The sequence below is a fragment of the Cetorhinus maximus genome, chromosome 22, assembly GCF_964194155.1.
Source record: "Cetorhinus maximus chromosome 22, sCetMax3.hap1.1, whole genome shotgun sequence".
Taxonomy (NCBI): Eukaryota; Metazoa; Chordata; class Chondrichthyes; order Lamniformes; family Cetorhinidae; genus Cetorhinus; species Cetorhinus maximus.
This window is the reverse complement of record NC_135900.1, coordinates 44,942,614-44,962,494: the sequence shown is the minus strand read 5'-3', so window position 1 is coordinate 44,962,494 and position 19,881 is coordinate 44,942,614. Positions and strand designations below refer to the sequence as shown.

Here is a 19,881-nt window from a genome sequence, read left to right as displayed (position 1 = left end):
ACTTTCCTCTTAGGCTAAGTAGAAACGTACAGCCTAGGAAACACCAAACCACACCAACATATCCAGCTCAATGTGAAGAAAGCAGGCTCTCCAAATATTAAAACAAATTGAAACCAAGTTAACAAATTTCCCAGGAATATTGAGACAACACTGGGACACATTTAAAATGTAATTTCTTACCGGCCTGGACTTATAATACACCCAATGCAATGGCTATGCTACATAGAGCTACTGCTTGGAGTCGGTGTCCTACCTATAAGAATTAGTACACTCAGAATTGAGTTTATTTCCGGATACTCAAGTTAGCCATCATGTGCCAAAGTTTCCCACCCCTACAGATTCTGGCTGACCAGGAGACTCTCCTGCTCTTACCACTTGCCATGGGCATATTGGAAGGATTTGCAGGTTGATAATCAACCTGTTTGCCTACCTTCCTGGCCATCAAATCCTGGAGTGGGACTCAAAGCCAGAGTTTCTGGCTCAGAGGTATGCACACTAATGACTACACTTCAAAAAAAAAACTTCATTGGCTGTAACGTCCTGAGAATTGAAAGGTGCTATATAAATACGTCTTTCTTTTTCTCTGTGTAAATAAAAAGATCAAAGAATTAGTCTCAACATGTTAGTAAACTGGAAAAACCAGTAAATAATCTTGAACGTCACAGCATCAGTTCAGACACGGCTAATGGCTTTGAGTCAGGTGGGAACTGTTTCCCAGACCTAGATGACGGTGTTTGTGGTGTAGAGTGATCCCAGGCTTTCCTGTTTCTCTGCCCTTACCCCAGGTGCAGGGAAATTTCAAATTTTCAACAGAGCTTTTGATTACACAACACGGGTCAACGAAAGATCAGTTATATGTAAATAAGCTGTATAATTAAATGAATCTGATTCATTTTGGTAAACCAACCTGCAAGAGAGGGGGTAAACGCATGACTGCAGCTCCTTGTTGCAGCTTTCACTGCTTACCAAGTCTCGAAATGTTACACTGCTGGCTACAAACCAACATTACAATCCAAAATAGGACATGTAGCCAAGTCAGGGAATAACAACCACTGGGGGTATCTTGCCCTAAATCGTCCCAATATTAATTTATGTTTAAACTTTCAGAAGCAATTAGGCATAACAGTTTTAATTAGATGTTAAGTTTTAAAAATCACCACACAGTTAACCTAAAGAAGGAAATAAAACAAAACACATTCAAAGGTCCCATTAGCTTTCAGGATGTTTCCAAGTTCAAAGTTTAATCACAAGGCACTTGATTTCCAAACACTGCTCTCTCCACCCTCCAGAACAGAACCCTAGCTGTGAGCTAGTGAACGTCAAAAGTCGTTACACTCTGTAATGAACCTCTCCCAGGCACCTTCCTCGAGACAGGAAGTCCAGATGAATAACACTGCTGAGCTAGGCTCTACGTGACTTGCAACAAACGCAGTTGCTTAGTTTCTGATGAATTTTGTACTCATCAAGTGAAGGATGTCAGTGTTGCGGTGTGTTGCATTCGTCACCCAGTGCGTTAGCATTGAACACTCCCAGGTCAGGAGAGCTCAGCCCGCAGCAGAGTAAAAAGTCCCGTCCAGTTTCGCAGAAACAATTTTCCCAACTCCAATCTCGACAGAACTCGCCCTAATGCACCAGCCTGACAATCAATCTCCCATTCCAGCCATCCTGTGGCCTCGCTGCGTGAAAATGAAGTTTCATCCAGAATGGGGGCAATTATGTACAGTGGACCCAAAGAACATGAGACAATGGAAGCCACCCCCCCCTCCATAGTATTCTTAGAGTGATACATACAAGAGTCCTACAGTACACGTAATCAGTTTGGGCTGGATCAAACCCAAATCCACTATTGAAAGGACAGGAGGAGTTTCCATTCAATTTATAGAGTCATAAAGTCACAGAGGTCTACAGCACAGAAAAAAGGCCCTTCGGCCCATTGAGTCTGCGCTGGTCAAACAAGTACCTTACTATTCTAATCCCATTTTCCAGCACTAGGCCCATAGCCTTGTATGCCAAGGCATCGCAAGTGCACATCCAAATATTACTTAAATATTATGAGGGTTTTTGCCTCTACCACCCTTTCAGGCAGTGAGTTCCAGATTCCCACCACCCTCTGGGTGAAAAAATTCTTCCTCACATCCCCACTAAATCTCCTGCCCCTTACCTTAACTCTATGCCCCCTGGTTATTGATCCCTCCACCAAGGGGAAAAGTTCCTTCCTGTCCACTGTATGCCCCTCATAATTTTATACACCTCAATCATGTCCCCCCCTCAAACTCATCTACTCCAGGGAAAATAACCCCAGTCTATCTAACCTCTCCTCATAACTAAAACTCTCCAGCCCAGGCAACATCCTGGTAAATCTCCTTTGCACTCTCTCTAGTGCAATCACATCCTTCCTATAATGCGGATTCCAGAACTGCACACAGTACTCTAGCTGTGGCCTAACCAGCGTTTTATACAGGTCCAGCATAACCTCCCTACTCTTATATCCTGTGCCTCAGCTAAGAAAGGCAAGTATCCCATATGCGTTCTTAACCACCTTATCTACCTGTCCCGCTTCCTTAAGGGACCGGTGGACATGCACACCAAGGTCCCTCTGATCTTCGGTACTTCCCAGGGTCCTACCATTCATCATGTATTCCCGTGCCTTGTTTGTGCTGCCCAAGTACATCGCCTCACACTTATCCAGATTAAATTCCATTTGCCACTGATCAGCCCATCTGACCAGCCCGTCTATATCCTCCTGTAATCTAAGGCTATCCTCCTCACTATTTACCACCCCACCAATTTTCGTGTCATCCGTGAACTTACTGATCAACCCTCTGACATTCAAGTCTAAATCGTTTATATATACCACAAACAGCAAGGGACCGAACACCGATCCCTGTGGAACCCCACTGGACACAGACATCCAGTCACAAAAACACGCCTCAAATATCACCCTCTGCTTCCTGCCACTCAGCCAATTCTGGATCCAATTTGCCAAACTGCCTTGGATTCCATGGGCTCTTACCTTCGTTATCAGTCTCCCATGCAGGACCTTATCAAAAGCCTTGCTGAAGTCCAAGTAGACTACATCAAATGCATTGCCCTCATCTACACAGCTGATCACCTCTTCGAAAAATTCAATCAAATTGGTCAGATATGTCCTCCCCTTAACAAAACCATGCTGACTGTGCTTGATTAATCCCTGCCTCTCCAAGTGTAGATTAATTCAGTCCCTCAGAATTGCTTCCAATAGTTTCCCCACCACTGAGGTTAGACTAACTAGCCTGTAGTTCCCTGGTTTATCCCTTCCTCCCTTCTTGAATAACGGTACCACATTGGCTGTCCTCCAGTCCTTTGGCACCTCTCCTGTTGCCACAGAGAGGTATTGAAAATGATTGCTAGCACCCCTGCTATCTCCTCCCTTGCCTCACTCAACATCCTGGGATACATTTCATCCGGGCCTGGAGATTTATCTACTTTTAAGCCTGCCAGACCACTTAGAACCTCCTCCCTTTCTATGCTAATTTCTTTAATTATATCACAGTCCTTCTACCTGATTTCCATACCCACGTCGTCCCTCTCACTTGTGAACACTGACACAAAATATTCATTTAGAACCCTGCCTACGTCTTCTGGCTCCACACACACGTTACCACTATGGTCCTTAATGGGCCTTACTCTTACAATAGGGAGGAGAATTAGCAGGTGCACAACCCGAGGCCATCCACACAGGAGTATCCATCCCATCCGAATCCCCTCTTCCTGTGACCCCAGCAGCTCCAGCTCCACAGCTCGAGCAGGGTGCCACTGCCGCACAGCAGGACCACGACAGCAGGCCAGGGCCCTCCAAGTCTCCAGAGGACGTCCGTCAAGGTCATCACAGACAGGGCGTAGCAGTCAGCAGGCTGCCTTCACCTCCGCCGTGGATGTCTGGGGTGCACCAAGACATAGCGGCAGGGTTAGGAAGGTTAAGAAGATGTAACTCTTTTGAATCAACCAAGTAAACTAAATTAACAAAAAATTGGGGACAAAGTAAAAGGTAGCCCCTTAAAGGGAAACTGCAAAAACAAAGACAAAATTTAAAGGAAACTTGCAAACATTAAATCAAAATGTAATTAAAGGGGTCTATAAAGCACCCCAGTCCCCGCGGTGCCCACCGAGCACGGAAGGCCTCAACAGTGCCGGCGGAAAATAAGATGTAACTCTTTCGAGTTATCAACAGTCACAGATTGCAACTCTTTCGAGTACAATCACAGTTCTTGGTTTCCGGGAGTGGGACATGAACCCACAACCCCCTGATTCAAAGGCGAGGGTGCTATGAACTAAGCCACAGCTGACACCTCCTAGAAGGGATAAACAGAAAATTGCTGGGAAACTCTTTCGAGTTACCAACAGTCACAGATTGCAACTCTTTCGAGTAATTGCACAGCCTGGGCACGGGTGTTAATCACTTGTACATAATGTTCGCTATTGTCAATAAACTCCCAAGAATGTCTCTCTGCCTATGGCTCCTTGTTCTGATGAGCTGTGTTTGTGTCACTCAGATGTGAAACCTTTCCGCACAAGATAAAGGCAGGTGTTTCAGTCCAGGGACGTTTCCCTGTGCTCGGTGCAGCCTTCAGACCAAAGTGACGGTCCGGCCTCAGACTCCCTGGACACATTACTGATGCCTGAACCTCGACAGTGCTTGTAATTGCTGCCAGAATGTTGTGGGCAGACATCACTGAGTTCCATCATTCTCTCTGTGTGTTCTTAGTACCTTTAAGGTGGGGCTGGCCCTCGTCTCTTCAGCAGTCACACTATGTTCCTGAATGGGTAAAGATAGGCAGGTTGGCAGAGGGAGTGGGGTTGCTTTGTTAGTAAGAAATGAAATTAAATCGATAGCAAGAAATGACATAGGGTCAGATGATGTAGAATCTGTGTGGGTAGAGTTGAGGAGCCGCAAAGATAAAAAAAACCATAATGGGAGTTATGTACAGGCCTCCGAACAGTAGTCAGGATGTGGGGCACAAGATACACCAGGAGATAGGAATGGCGTGTAAGAAAGGCAAGGTTACAGTGATCATGGGGGATTTCAATTTGCAGGTAGACTGGGAAAATCAGGTTGGTAGTGGATCCCAAGAAAAGGAATTTGTAGAATGTCTACGAGATGGCTTTTTGGAGCTGCTTGTGGTGGAGCCCACTAGGGAACAGGCAATTCTAGATTTAGTGATGTGTAATGAGGCAGATTTGATAAGGGAGCTTAAGGTGAAGGAACCCTTAGGAGGAAGTGACCTTAATATGATAGAAATTACCCTGCAATTTGAGAGGAAAAAGCTGGAATCAGATGTAACGGTATTACAGTTGAATAAAGGCAACTACAGAGGCATGAGGGAGGAGCTGGCCAGAATTGACTGGGAGATGAGCCTAGCAGGAAAGACAGTGGAACAGCAATGGCAGGAGTTTCTGGGAGTAATTTGGGAGACACAGCAAAAATTCATCCCTAGGAAGAAGAAGCATACTAAAGGGAGGACGAGGCAACCATGGCTGACAAGGGAAGTCAGGGACAGCATAAAAGCTAAAGAGAAAGCATACAATGCAGCGAAGAGCAGTGGGAAACCATGGGATTGGGAAGCCTACAAAGACCAACAGAGGATAGCTAAAAAGGAAATAAGGAGGGAGAAGATTAAATATGAGGGTAAACTAGCCAGTAATATAAAAGAAGATTGCAAGAGTTTTTTTAGATATATAAAGGGTAAGAGAGAGGCAAAAGTGGACATTGGGCCGCTGGAAAATGACGCTGGAGAAGTAATAGTGGGGAACAAAGAAATGGCGGAGGAACTGAATAGGTACTTTGCGTCAGTTTTCACGGTGGAAGACACGAGTAACATCCCCAAAGTTCAAGAGAGTCGGGGGCAGAAGTAAGTGTGGTGGCCATTACCAAGAAGAAGGTGCTAGGAAAACTGAAAGGTCTGAAGGTGGATAAATCACCTGGGCTAGATGGATTACACCCCAGAGTTCTGAAGGAGATAGCTGAAGAGATAGCGGAGGCGTTAATGGTGATCTTTCAGGAATCACTGAAGTCAGGGAGGGTCCCAGAGGACTGGAAAATCGCTAATGTAACCCCCCTGTTTAAGAAGGGAGTGAGGCAAAAGACGGAAAATTACAGGCCGATTAGCCTGACCTCGGTCATTGGTAAGATTTTAGAGTCCATTATTAAGGATGAGATTTCAGAATACTTGGAAGTGCATGATAAAATAGGGCAAAGTCAGCATGGTTTCATCAAGGGGAGATCATGCCTGACAAATCTGTTAGAATTCTTTGAGGAGGTAACAAGTAGGTTAGGCAAAGGAGAGCCAATGGATGTTATCTACTTGGACTTCCAGAAGGCCTTTGATAAGGTGCCGCACAGGAGGCTGCTCAGTAAGATAAGAGCCCATGGCGTTAGAGGCAAGATACTAGCATGAATAGAAGATTGGCTGTCTGGCAGGAGGCAGAGAGTCGGGATAAGGGGGTCCTTCTCAGGGTGGCAGCCGGTGACGAATGGAGTTCCGCAGGGGTCAGTGTTGGGACCACAACTTTTCACTTTATACATTAATGATCTAGATGAAGGAACTGAGGGCATCCTGGCTAAGTTTGCAGATGATACAAAGATAGGTGGAGGGACAGGTAGTATTTAGAAGGTGGGGAGGCTGCAGAAGGATTTGGACAGGTTAGGAGAATGGGCAAAGAAGTGGCAGATGGAATACAACGTGGGGAAGTGTGAGGTCATGCACTTTGGTAGGAAGAACAGAGGAATAGACTATTTTCTAAATGGGGAGAGAATTCAGAAATCTGGAGTGCAAAGGGACTTGGGAATCCTAGTCTAGGATTCTCTTAAGGTTAACTTGCAGGTTGAGTCATTAGTTAGGAAGGCAAATGCAATGTTGGCATTTATTTCGAGAGGACTAGAATATAAAAGCAGGGATGTGCTGCTGAGGCTTTATAAGGCTCTGGTCAGACCACATTTAGAATATTGTGAGCAATTTTGGGCCCCGTATCTCAGGAAGGATGGGCTGGCCCTGGAGAGGGTCCAGTGGAGGTTCACGAGAATGATCCCAGGAATGAAAGGCTTAACATATGAGGAACGTTTGAGGACTCTGGGTCTATACTCCATGGAGTTTAGAAGGATGAGGGGGGATCTGATTGAAACTTACAGAATACTGAAAGGCCTGGATAGAGTGGACGTGGGGAAGATGTTTCCATTATTAGGAGAGACTAGGACCCGAGGGCACAGCCTCAGAGTAAAGGGAAGACCTTTTAGAACAGAGATGAGGAGAAATTTCTTTAGCCAGAGAGTGGTGAAGCTATGGAATTCGTTGCCACAGAAGGCTGTGGAGGCCAGGTCATTGAGTGTATTTAAGACCGAGATAGATAGGTTCTTGATTGGTAAGGGGATCAAAGGTTACGGGGAGAAGGCGGGAGAATGGGGTTGAGAAACTGATCAGCCATGATTGAATGGCGGAGCAGATGGGCCGAATGGCCTAATTTCTGCTCCTATGTCTTATGGTCTTTTGGTCTTAGGTGCTGAAGGTAGCCAAAGGAACAGATGCTTTTAAAGTTTCATGGCTGTATCTCCATGATATGACCCTGATCACAGAGCACAAGTGAGCTGCCCTCGGCCAGATAGCAGCAGATATTCTCAGAGGCTATATGAAGATCTGTGGAGTGTCCTCACTACATATCGTCATCATCTGCCTGCAATCAAGTGACTATTAGGGCCTCCACTGCGTCTCCATGACAGGAGCATTATCACAAAAGGGATGTGCACCGCCATCAGCCAGACTGGAGTCAAATGTTCACAGATGCAATGAAAAGGTCTATGGTATATCCTCCACAAATCTAGCAGCTATGAGAGCCTCCCGCACCTGCCTCATCTGGCCAGTGCAACGGCCTCATCAGCATCATCGTCGCCTCCGAGGACCCCCTCACCCTCATCGCCATCGACATGCTCCCCATCGGAGGAGACCTCCAGCTCCTCCATCTCCTCTTCAGCCTGCTCCTTTCCTTGTTGCAGTGCCAGGTTGTAAAGGGTGCAGCAGATGACAACAATGCGTGATCCCCTCTGTGGACTATATTGCAGGGCTCCACCAGACCAGTCCAGGCACCGGAACCTCACTTTCAGCATCTCGAAGGTTTGCTCCACCAAGTTGCGAGTTGCAGCACGAACCTCGTTATACCTTCACTCTGCTGCAGTCTGAGGCTGCCGCACGGGTGTCATCAACCACATCCTCTGCGGGTAGCCCTTGTCCTGGAGAACCCATCCCTGAAGCCTCTGTGGACCCTGGAAGACATCAGGGACCTGTGACTGACTGACAATGTAGGAGTCTTGGACGCTCCCTGGAAACTATGCGTAGACCTGCAAGATACGTTTGTGATGTGCATACCAGCTGCACATTCAGCAAATGGAATCCCTTGCACTTGACACAGTTGATCCCTTGTTGCGACGGTGACCAGAGTGCCATGTGAGTGCAGTCGATGGCACCTTGCGGGAAACCTGAGATCTGGGCAAATCCAATCTCACTAGCATCCTGGCTGTCCTGGTCCTGGGTGAAATGCACACAGTTGTGCGCCCTCACGAAGATGGCATCCATGACCTCATGGATGCATTTGTGGGTGGAAGCTTGTGAAATCCCACGGAGGTCACCTGTGGAGCCCTGAAAGGAGCCACTGGCATAGAAATTGAGCATTGCGGTCACCTTCATGGCCACTGGCAGTGGATACCCTCCATGTCCACGTGGCGCCAAATCCTGCAGTAGCTGGCAGATGTGACCGACCAGTTCCCTAGACCTGCGCAGTCTCCATCGCCACTGGTCCTTGGTCATCTGCAAGAATGAAAGGCGGTATCTAGCTAGGCGCCGCCCAGCGACAGCTCGCTGTGGCTCTTCGGCAGCGTGTACGGGAGCCCCAGCCACCCCCTCTTCCAGAGGGTGCTGCTCCTCCCTCTGACCAGCCAGGCGCCTTAGTCGCTCTCTTCTCTGTTGTCATTGTTCTCTGTACGCCATGAGGCATACAGCTAGTTCACCAGGCTCCATGATCCTGATGTACTCCTCCTGTAGGATGAAAGAGACACTCATGGGGTAGCATGGGTGTTCTAAGAACTTGTCTTGGCTCTTAACACATCCCGGAGAGTGCTGGCCAACACATGGGTGGCCAGAGTTTAATACGCTGCATGGTTGCCTGAAACCCCAACCACCTCTACCCCACTCCACCTGACCAATGACAGCAGCTTTGCCCATTGGACTGCATGCTGTGCTCTCAGCTCAGGCGCCGCCATTCTCCTAACCGACGCTGCAAAGCTGCACTGTTGGCTTGAACCATGGGGGAGACTGGTCCAAACCTGGATGACGACATTGCAAGGGGCTGTGATCGCCTCCACCAGTGACTGCTCCACGACCAGCTTTAGCAAAGAGATTGTGCAATGTGCCTAGTCGTCCAGCTGTTCTGCAGTCGCTAAAATGGTCATTAGTTTGCAGTCTGTGTCCGAGGGGTGAAAAGCTCTGGAGCATTAGGTGGCACTTTCATACCTCTATGTTGTTTGAGTGGGCAAATAAGCTAGAGGCCCGACTCCAATCATACCAACGTGGCTGTGCCTGAACTGTCTCAGCTGCAGAGGAATGGGCATTTTATACAAGGTTTCCCTAATGCGTGGCCGCTTCCCTCACACCCCACCCGCCCCCCCGACATGCTTGTGCGCTACCTTCAATCACAGGGCAACCTTTGCCCTACTCCTCCCAAAGTCGCCTCAACCTTGAAGTCCAACAGGCGTCCCTCACAAGCGCTCCGCAATGTTACTTTGCGCTCACCTCTGAGTTACCCTCAAAGTGCAGCCCGTCACGTGCATGCCTTTTCTATGCCGTTGTGAAACACGTTGACGTGCAATCACACTGACATGGGCACACGATCCAGCAGTGGGGGTTGAGTCCGGTGGGCTAACTTTATAATGATATGTTGATGTATTACAATGAGGTTGCCAACATCCGATGGCAGGAAATGCGACCCGCCATCAACGGGCTGAGCGGACGATCGCAAACTGGTTTCACAACATAGTGAAACCAATTTTTGGCCTTCTCGCCATATTATCCGCACACGCCTTTCATTAATTCCTAATCATGTTGACTCTGCCTGAACCTTTTGACTTTGTACCTACCTACCTATAGGACATATTCCCTGCTTCAGCAATATTGCCACTTTACCAATTCTGCCCTCCTCAAAATATGATAACCCAAAATGCCTATTTTCCATTCCTATGCTGTGCGCAGACACATTTATATAGTCTAAATATAATCTACCTTTCTTATTGGTAGAGGCGTCGCCGTGAAGAATGCACCAGTTGATAGTGACTGAAAGTTAACTGCCGAGCATTGTTTGAAATTTAAAACAGGCAGCTTGACTCTGATTGGTCAAGGCATTGCCCTGAGGAATGAAACAGTGAATGACTGTCACTTATTTTGTTTAGCTGAAATAGGCACAATGTATGTACATGTACCGTCTGCAAAGAACACAGCCTTGTGTATTAATATGTGTAGCTTTGAGTACACGCAAATGCGCCACAATGCGAGTCCGACTGACAATCTTAAATTAGTTGTCAGTGTAATTATTAGCACGCTGAGGATTATTTAGCAAATGTTGTCCGATCGCAGAATAACATCTAATTTTTGACACTGGGTTTTGAGTTTTGCAAGCACGAGCTGGTTGGGAACGGTCCGTACCCTGCCTGTTGCGAATTGCGGAAGGGACATGCTGTTTGACACGATCTACCAGTCTTTGGTATGTACAGCCTACATACTTAGCATCACACTGACACTAAAATTCCAACACCACTTTACTTATTTTTGTGTTAGGTAGAACATCTTGTTGGCTTGACGGCAGCATCCTGGTAGTGGCGAATACCACACATGTTGCTACTGCATAGTAGTAGCGTGAAACAGCTAGCTTCATCTGTTGCCCAAATTTTTGAGATACCTTGCCTTTCCAGGGTAATCTGAGATAGACTGGGCATATTTCAGGGCCAAAAGTGACAGCCTTGGGCCCATTCATAAGTTTGTGCGATATACAGCATGAAATTATCTGATCAGGATAGCCATTATCCCACAGGGTGTCTTTGATGTGCCATATTTCAGCATCAGGTTTGCATGGTGAGCAAATGGCTCAGGCCCTATTTACGAGGTTGCTGATAAGGCCAATTTTATAGCGTGTGGAACTGTAAGAGTTCCAATGCGTGTGTTGACCAGTGAAGGTAGACTTGCAGTAGACCGTGGTAGAGAGCCCCCTGGCACATTTCTCAACTAGCATGTCAAGGAAGGGGAGTTTATTTGACTGCTCCATTTCAAAGGTGAATTTGAGTGCAGGATGGAGCCCATTAAGACTTGTAAGGAAATCATTACATGCAGCTGCGGATTTAAATAATAGCAAACGTATCATCCACATATCGGAAATATGCAAGGGGTAGGAGGTTGGGCATCATTTCACCGAAGACACGTTTCTCATGGAACCCAACAAAGATGTTTGCTAGAGCTGGGCCTAGGGGGATCCCATGGCAACACCATCTATTTGGGCATAAATGGTGTCATTAAAGCTGAACTCAACTACACCAGTTGCCGAGTTCATAAACTCAATGAAAACTTATTCACGCAATGGTGGCAGGTCTGGATCACCACGATACAGTGCTGCAGCGCACAATCCCATACAGTTCCCCCTCTGTGGCCTGGTACAATTAGCTCCTCAGTCCTCTAGCCCTGCTTCAGCTGAATAATCGACTATGTTTACTCTCCATGTGCAATACCCAAAGGAGACTAATATATAATAGACTAGTCAAAGTATATTAAATTTGGTACATAAGGCGATAACCGGTCCATGCTGATGTTTATGCTCCACTCAAGCCTCCTCCCATTCTTCCTCATCTAACTTTATTAACATAATCCTGTATTCCCCTCTCTCTCTAGCTTCCCTTAAATGAATCTATACTATTCACTTCAGCTACTCCCATCTGATTTCTTGGTGACTTTCTTGTCTTGATGGTCTCTAGTTTTTATCTCTAGTTTTATTGTGCCCTACAAGTAGAAACATAATCTCTGGTCTGGATTTTCATCGGGGCACATGAAAACGCAAGTTACGCACTTTTGTGCCTCCCAAATCACACTCCCAACTGAGTACTTACTTTCCTTGGGATTTTCATCATTTTCAAGGAAAGAGTTCTTTCAGGATGTAACAAACAGGAAGGATAAAGGGAACCAGTAAATGTAGTGTAGTTGGATTTTCAAAAGACACTCAATAAGGTGCTACATAAAAGGTTACTACACAAGATAAGAGCTCATGGTGCTGGGGGTAATAGAATTGATAAATGAGTCATTTTCAGGTTGGCATACTGTAACTAGTGGGGTGCCACAGGGATCAGTGCTGGGACCTCAACAACAGTGACAATAACAACAGCAACAACAACAAGCAGACCTCAACCTTCTACAACAGTGACATGGGTGAAGGGACTGTATTGTAGCCAAATTTGTTGATGATACAAAGATAGGTAGGAAAGCAAGCTGTGAGAAGGATACAAAGAGTCTGGAAAGGGATATAGATCATCTAAGTGAGTGGGCAAAAGTTTGGCTGATGGAGTATAATGTGGGAAGATGTGGAGTTGTCCACTTTGGCAAGTAGAAAAGTAGATAATTATTTAAATGGAGAGAGAATTTTGCTGTAAAGAGTGATCTGGGTATCCTTGCACATGAAACACAAAAAGTCATCATGCAAGTCCAACAAGTAATTAAGGAGGCAAATGGAATGTTGTCCTTTGTTACAAGGAGGATGTTATATAAAGGTAGGGAAGTCTTGCTACAATTGTACAGGGCATTGGTGAGACCTGGAGTACAAAATACAGTACATATAACATCACACTTCTGATATCATCCTGTAAATATTTTTTGCACCCTCCCTAATGTCTCTATGTGCAGAATTTTTCCCTTGTCAGGTGGGCTCGGGTGGGGGTGGTCAGGAAGCCGACCACCACCCACAATCGAGACTGGAAGGCGATTTCACACTGGCGGGCCAAATAAGGACCGTCCAGTGTGAAACTTGAGCAGCAGCACTCTATGCCGTTTGGCCTTTTCGCCTGACGTAAGGTTGGATGGGCAGCGAAAAATTTTGTTCAATTAACTTTTTAATGGCCTTAACAGGCCTTTTGATTGTCGGCAGGCGCGCTGCTGACTCCGGCACATGTCCGCCAAATGAAATATCGCGCAACTACGCGGTGACGTCGGGACACTCGCCCGACGTCAACATGTGTCATTTTATGCTCTAGCGGGTCGGGCGCCCGCCCTATATCTTTTTTGTAATATGGCAACTGGAACTGCACACAGTAATTCAAGTGTGGTCTAACCTTCGATACAAGTTTATCATACTTTCTCTACTTTTCAATTCTATTTTTCTAGAAGTAAAAACTTTCATGCATGGTTTGTTTCCTTTTCTCCTAGACCTCATTTAGATTCCCATTTTCTAAGTAATATGTGACCTCCTTACTTTTCCTACCAAAATATTTTATCTCAAACTTACCTATATTGTAATTCATTTGCCAATTATATGCCCATTTTACAAGTTTATTAATGTCTTCTTTGTAGTAATTATGGTTTATTAAAAGTTGGACTGTACCTTTAAGAATAGTCCTGTGGTTTTAGATCACCTGATCTGTGTAAACCAATGTGTTAGCAGCGCAGGCTACCTTCACAGTCAGTGTAGAGATTGAGATGGAGTGGATACATATGTGTAGTTGCTAATGGCTGTATTGCAAATAAACCCAATTTTTCCACTTAGAAAGTTGTCTACAGATCAACTCTATTACAAATAAGCGAAAAGGCCACACTATAACATTCTTGAGACTTGTTGCAGTACTCCTTTGCCTTGGCTACCCCTTGCAATATGGTGTCATCTGTAACTTTGGAAATTGTTGATTTAAGTTGTGAACAACTGTGGTCCCAGCGCCAATCATTTTGGAACTCCAAACCCAGCTTCAACTACATTGAATAGCTACCCTTTACTTTTACTCTCTGCTCTGTCTTTCAGCCAGCAGCTATGCATTCTAGTACTTTTCCTCTCATTCCACATGCATCCAAGTCCTTATTCATTAATATATTGTGTGGCACCTTATCAAAGGCTCTTGGGAAATCTAGATAAATTAAAAGAGTGACTGCATTACCCTTGCCTACTCTGTATTACTTCTTCAAAGAATTCGATGAAGTTGGTAAAACAAGGTTTTTCCTTTTGAAATCCATTATTTGATTATATGCTTTTCTATTTTCTCCTTTACTGGGGATTTCATAAATTTCCTATTACCAACATTAAGTTGACTGGTCTCTAGTTCCCTGGACATATTCTATCTCCCTTAAGTATATGTATGAGTTATAACACAATTTAAATGTGGTTGAAATCCCCATCATTATTATATGTTATTACTCATTTCCCTAATCTGTCTGCATATTTTTTCTTCCATCTCCCACAATTAAATGGTCTATAGACAACCACTAATAGTCCTGTATTATTTTATCATTATCCATATGGCTTCTATTTCTATCTTATTGATGGCTGTATTACATTTTTCCTACAGCCATTATGTTATTTCCAATAAATACAACTACCCCACCACCCTTCTTTTCCACTCTATTGTTGCTGAGTACATTATAGCTTGCAATGTTTAATTCCCAGTTCTGATTTTTCTGTAGCCATATCTCAGTAATTTCGACTATATCTGGTACCTCCAATTACCCGGTTCTATTATGAAAGCTGTGTATTGCCGTACAGACAGTTTAACTAATTTTTAATAGCATTTCCTCTCACTTTATTTTTAAACATTTTATTTTAAACATTCCTGTTCTATAATTCTGTTTATTCCCTGTACATTTACGTCCTCTCTTACTTTAGTATGTCACATGCTATGTTTTGTTTATATTTAAGCTTGTTTCATTTCTTGTAGATTCCCCTCCAGTTTTACTAACTTAAATGTCATAGGTGTTAACGCTGTGTGCCACACAATAGTTGCAGTTTCATAGTGAGGGCATGTGATTGCAATTTCATAACCAAATTTATGATGCCAAGAGTAAGGGTTTAATTTTTTTTTTAAATACTTATTCAGCAACATTAAATTCATCCCTTTCCCTGGATCACCACCTTGATGTGGTGGAGAAGTCGTGCGGTCTGATGATCCCTTGAGCGATGCCATCGGGAGCTCCTCGCTCCTAGTAGGGCCACCCATGGCGGCAAGGTGGGTGGGTAGGTGCCAGTCAAAGTGTGATCCAAAAATTCTTCAACAGGAGAACAGGCAAATAAAGACTGTGCATCTCACTGGCTGGCATGAAAGTATAATAATTTTCAAAATATTTTTACGGTTTATTGTAAAGTAGGTTTATGGAGGGTTGTGTTTTTCTCTGGGTATGTGTGATTTAATTACATGTTGTAGCCAAGCAGACTGCAAGTTGAAGTTATCAAAAGAAGTAAGGTGTAGAAGCGTCTTTCATATGCTAATGAGTAAACATGGTTGGGGTCTTAGCGATAAGGTGTGAAGGAATTTGCATTTTTAGATAGATGAAGGGAGGTTTGAATTTCAAAGAGGTTAATGAGAATATTGGAACATGAAAAGATTTATATTATTATTTATATTTAAATCCAAAGACGTATGGAAACAATGGAATTTACATAGTAAAAAAGGAGAAACATTGATAAAGGAGAATGAGACTGTGTGTCAGGAGAAGGCATTGTGAGCTCTAACAGAAGTGTGTGAAATAGCTTTAATGAAGCCTCCAGCATTTGTGCATAAGCCTGCTGCCTACAGAAACTGAAGTTGGAGAAAGTAATTTGGAATTCCACTATCCAGGGTATTGTGTTAATTTGCTGGGTCTGTTTAAAATCTAAAAATCTATTTTTGGACTGTTGCCTTAAAGGGGGTGTAATTGGGAGTCAGGTTAATTAGGAATTTTAGGAGTTATTATAGTAGTAATTTGTAGTCCTATGTATGTTCTTGAATTTTTTTGTGGCAACGTTGCAAGTGACAGCAGAGCAAGAGCTGGACAGGTACAAGGTTTGATCAGAGAGTTCAAAGGGAAAGAAATAGGGGTAGTGATTGCTGTATTTCTATGTTTGCTAATACAAACCTACCAATCTCATATAGGACTGGTAAACTAAACATAGGCTCGGTTTATTTGAAGATGTAGTACAGGATTGCTCAGCAGACAGATTTACTATAAAGATTCAACAGCTATTGTTAACAAGAAAGTACATCTGCAACTCCTTCACACCACATGTTGCTAGCTAAACTGAAAGCTCTTCTGAACTGTCTGCTAGTCATATGGTTTACATCCTGACTATTTACTCCCAATCATATTCTCTCTTAAAGCAATATCACAACAGTGAGGGGTGAAATTAAGAGGAAAGGATAGTAAGAAAGTGAATACATAAGTCAGGGGTTCCCAAGCTGTGGGTTGCAACACTGCCCCCCACCGTAGTGGGTCATGGGATGAAATTTTAGGGGTTGCAAGGTCCAAGACCGTAATGGCAGCCGTGGAAAAGCCAAATGGAGGTTTTCCAATGGGCTATCGTGATAAAGCTACAACTCCCCAGTGTGCTCTGAAACAAGAGTCTAGCTGGTTATCATGAGATCTTCTGGAGCTGGCCTCCATTTTGCTGCCTTGAGTTTGATCCAGGAAAGTGGCAGGCAGCAGGTTTGGGGAGCAGGAGGGAGGCAACGGGCAGGGGCATCGGGAGCAGAAGGGAGGTGGCAAGCTTTGATATCACGCTGAGGGCAGAGGAATTCTCTCTTGGCTGCTGGGGATCAATTTGGGCAATGTTCAGAGTCTTCAAAACAGTACTGTAACTCACACCCCCCCAATCCTGCCCCACTCTCACAACAGCCCCCAATCCCACCCCTGCAACTCCCCCCACATCCTGCCTCTGCTGCTCTTCACTCTCCCCTGCACTCCACCTCCACACCCCTCCCCCAGCATCCCTCCTCCCCAACATCCCACTCTGGCGTCAGGTCAATTTGAAAGCACTAACATGAGGTTACAGTGGGAAAAAGTTTGGGAAGCGTTGACATGGGTTATTTAAGGGGAGCAAGTAGTGCCAGGGCACTGTGGACATGGTCTTTGCAGCTAGACAGATCCAGAAAAACGTCGGGAGCAAAATCAAGAATTGTTCCTCGCCTTCATCAACCTGATCAAGGCATTTTATTCTTTAAATCGTGAAGCTCTATGGATTGTCCTCCAAAGCTTTGGTTGCCCACTGAAGTTTGTCACCATCCTGAAACTCCTGCATGACAACATGGCCGCCACCGTCCTGAGTGGAGGATCTGACACTGACACCTTTCAAATCTGGACCGGGGACAAACAAAGTTGTGTGATCGTCCCCACCTTGTTCACCATTTACCTGACCGTCATCGTCCACCCCATCAGAGATGACCTACCACCTGGTGTCAGCATTCAGTATCGTCTGGATGAGAAGCTCTTCAACCTTGGTAGTTTCCGGGCAAAAACAAAACTCACCACCATGATATCCACGAGCTTCAGTTTGCGGAATGACTGCTGCGTGATGGCTCAGTCTGTACAGGGCATGTAAAGGACGCTTGACCTCTTCAACACCTTGTATAAGAGGCTTGGCCTGTCCTTAAACATCACCAAGACGAAGGTCCTTCACCAACCTTCCTCGGGCCAGTTGAGCACTCCCTGCGCCATTCACATAGATGGGTGGCTCTGGAGCACGTCCAGCATTCCCTTATCTCAGCAGTCACCTTTCCCAAGGGAAAGGATATAGATGAGGAACTCCAACACTGCGTCAACGGTGCCAGTGATACCTTCTTCAAGCTGCGTGAACATGTCTTTGACAAAAGGGACCTTTGCAAGTCAACAAGGTTCTGGTTTATAAGGCCACTGTGTTGACCACCCTCCTCTACTGCAGCAAAACATGGACTGTCTACCGATGTCACATTAAGATTCTTGACAGCCTCCATCAGCGGTGCTTGTGTCGAATCCTGGGGATCAAATGGGAGGACCATCGGACTAACGTGAGCATCCTCCATGAAGTTGCATCTCCCAGCAATGAAGCCCTGCTCCTGCGGAACCAACTCCAATGGACAGGCCATTGCTTCTGGATGCCCGAAAACCACCTCCCTCAACCAACAGGTTCTCTTCTCACAGCTCTCCGTTGGCCAACGCTCAAAGGGCGGCCAAAAGAAAAGGTATAAGGATATGCTGAAGGTTGCCCTAGAGCACACAGGCATTAACACCACTGGCTGGGAGGAGAATGCTGCCAATTGCTCAGCATGACACCACCTGGTCCATCAAGGCGCAAGCCACTTCGAGGCTCAGGGACTCAACAGCGAGGTGGAATGGTGGCGGCAGAGGGAGGAAGAGGAAGGCAACCCGGGCCTGCAATTTCCACCCCCCGCGCAACATGCCCCCACTGCGGAAGAACATGTGGATCCAGACTTGGTCTCCTCAGTCATTTGAAGTCTCACCAAGGCTGACGGAAGTCATCCTCAATTCCAAGAGACCGCTGCTGCTGCTGCCGACGAATGGGAGCAAGAAGCGAAACACAAGTGGTTGTGTAGAGGATGGGAAAAGAGCTGCTAAGGGATTCAACCCCCTGCACATCTCAGCCCCCACCCATCCGTACCCCACTCCCCCCTCAACTAAAATGCAGCCTTTGGTGGCAAAGAAGAGCAGAAGGAGACAAAGAAAGAAACAAAATGAGTTAGGAGTAGAGAAACGGGAGAGAAGAATGGACACAGAATGAAGGAGAGGAGAGTTTAGCAAAATAAATAAAGAGACAAGTAGGTGCACGATTACATTCTTTGAAGTCGTTGGTTCCAGAATCCGGGCAATACCTGTTGCACCTGTAGGTGGCACTGTGACAGGTCTTCACAATATTAAATGTAAATTAAGAGCCAGAAAAATAGGTGCAATTTGAGCTGATGGTTTGAGTCTTCATGCATTATTTCACCTTTGTCAGTTAGTATCTCTGCATCAATATCCCTCTTCATAGTCATTGCCAGAACATGCAGTGTGCAAATAATATGGGAAATCACTTAACCTGCAATTCTAATTGTGCAAAGTTTGACATTTAAAATCTGCATTGAGGCAGGGACTTACGATTTTTTATCAAATCCATACAGCCCTCTCACAGCTACACTTAACCTCTCTCTCTCCCCTACTTCTGATAGTCTGAGTGTCAGCTGTGGCTCATTTGGTAGCATTCTTTGAGTCACAAGCTTTCAGATTCAAATCCCACTCCAGGATTTGAGCACAAAAATCAAGGCCAAATCTCCAGTACAGTATTGAGGGAGTGCTGCACTGTCAGGGGTGCCATCTTTTGGATGACCTTTTGAACCAAGGCCCTTACTGTCTGCTCAGATGGCATAAAAGACTCTGTGGCACTATTTCAAAGAAGATTTATCTCTGGTATCCTGGACAATATTTATCCCTCAAATCAACATCACAAAAACAGGTTATCTGGTCATTATCACATTGTAGTTTGTGGTAGTTTACTGTGCATAAATTGGTTTCTACATTAGAACATCTTACTTCCCGCTTAAATAGCATCAACATCTCTCATGTTAATGAGATCTTTCAAGCCTCCCCCCAGCACCCATCCTCTCCAATGATACCGAGATAGGAAGGAAAGTAACTTGTCAAGAGGAAGTAGAGAGTCCACAAAGGGATATAGATAGGTTAAATGAGTGGGCAAAAATTTGGCAAATGGAGTATAACGTGGGAAATTGTGAACTTGTCAACTTTGGCAGGAAGAATAGAAAAGCAGTACACTATTTAAATGGAGAGAGATTGCAGAACTCAGGTGGTACAGAGAGATCTGGGTGTCCTGGTACATGAATCACAAAGTTAG

At 45.2% G+C, this 19,881-nt stretch overlaps 1 protein-coding gene across 1 annotated transcript in view; it reads right to left on the bottom strand.

The window, feature by feature from the left end:
- Window positions 1-19,881, bottom strand: part of LOC144696659 (DENN domain-containing protein 2A) — a 138,310-nt gene that overhangs the window by 113,063 nt on the left and 5,366 nt on the right. The gene's annotated exons all lie outside the window — the stretch shown is intronic.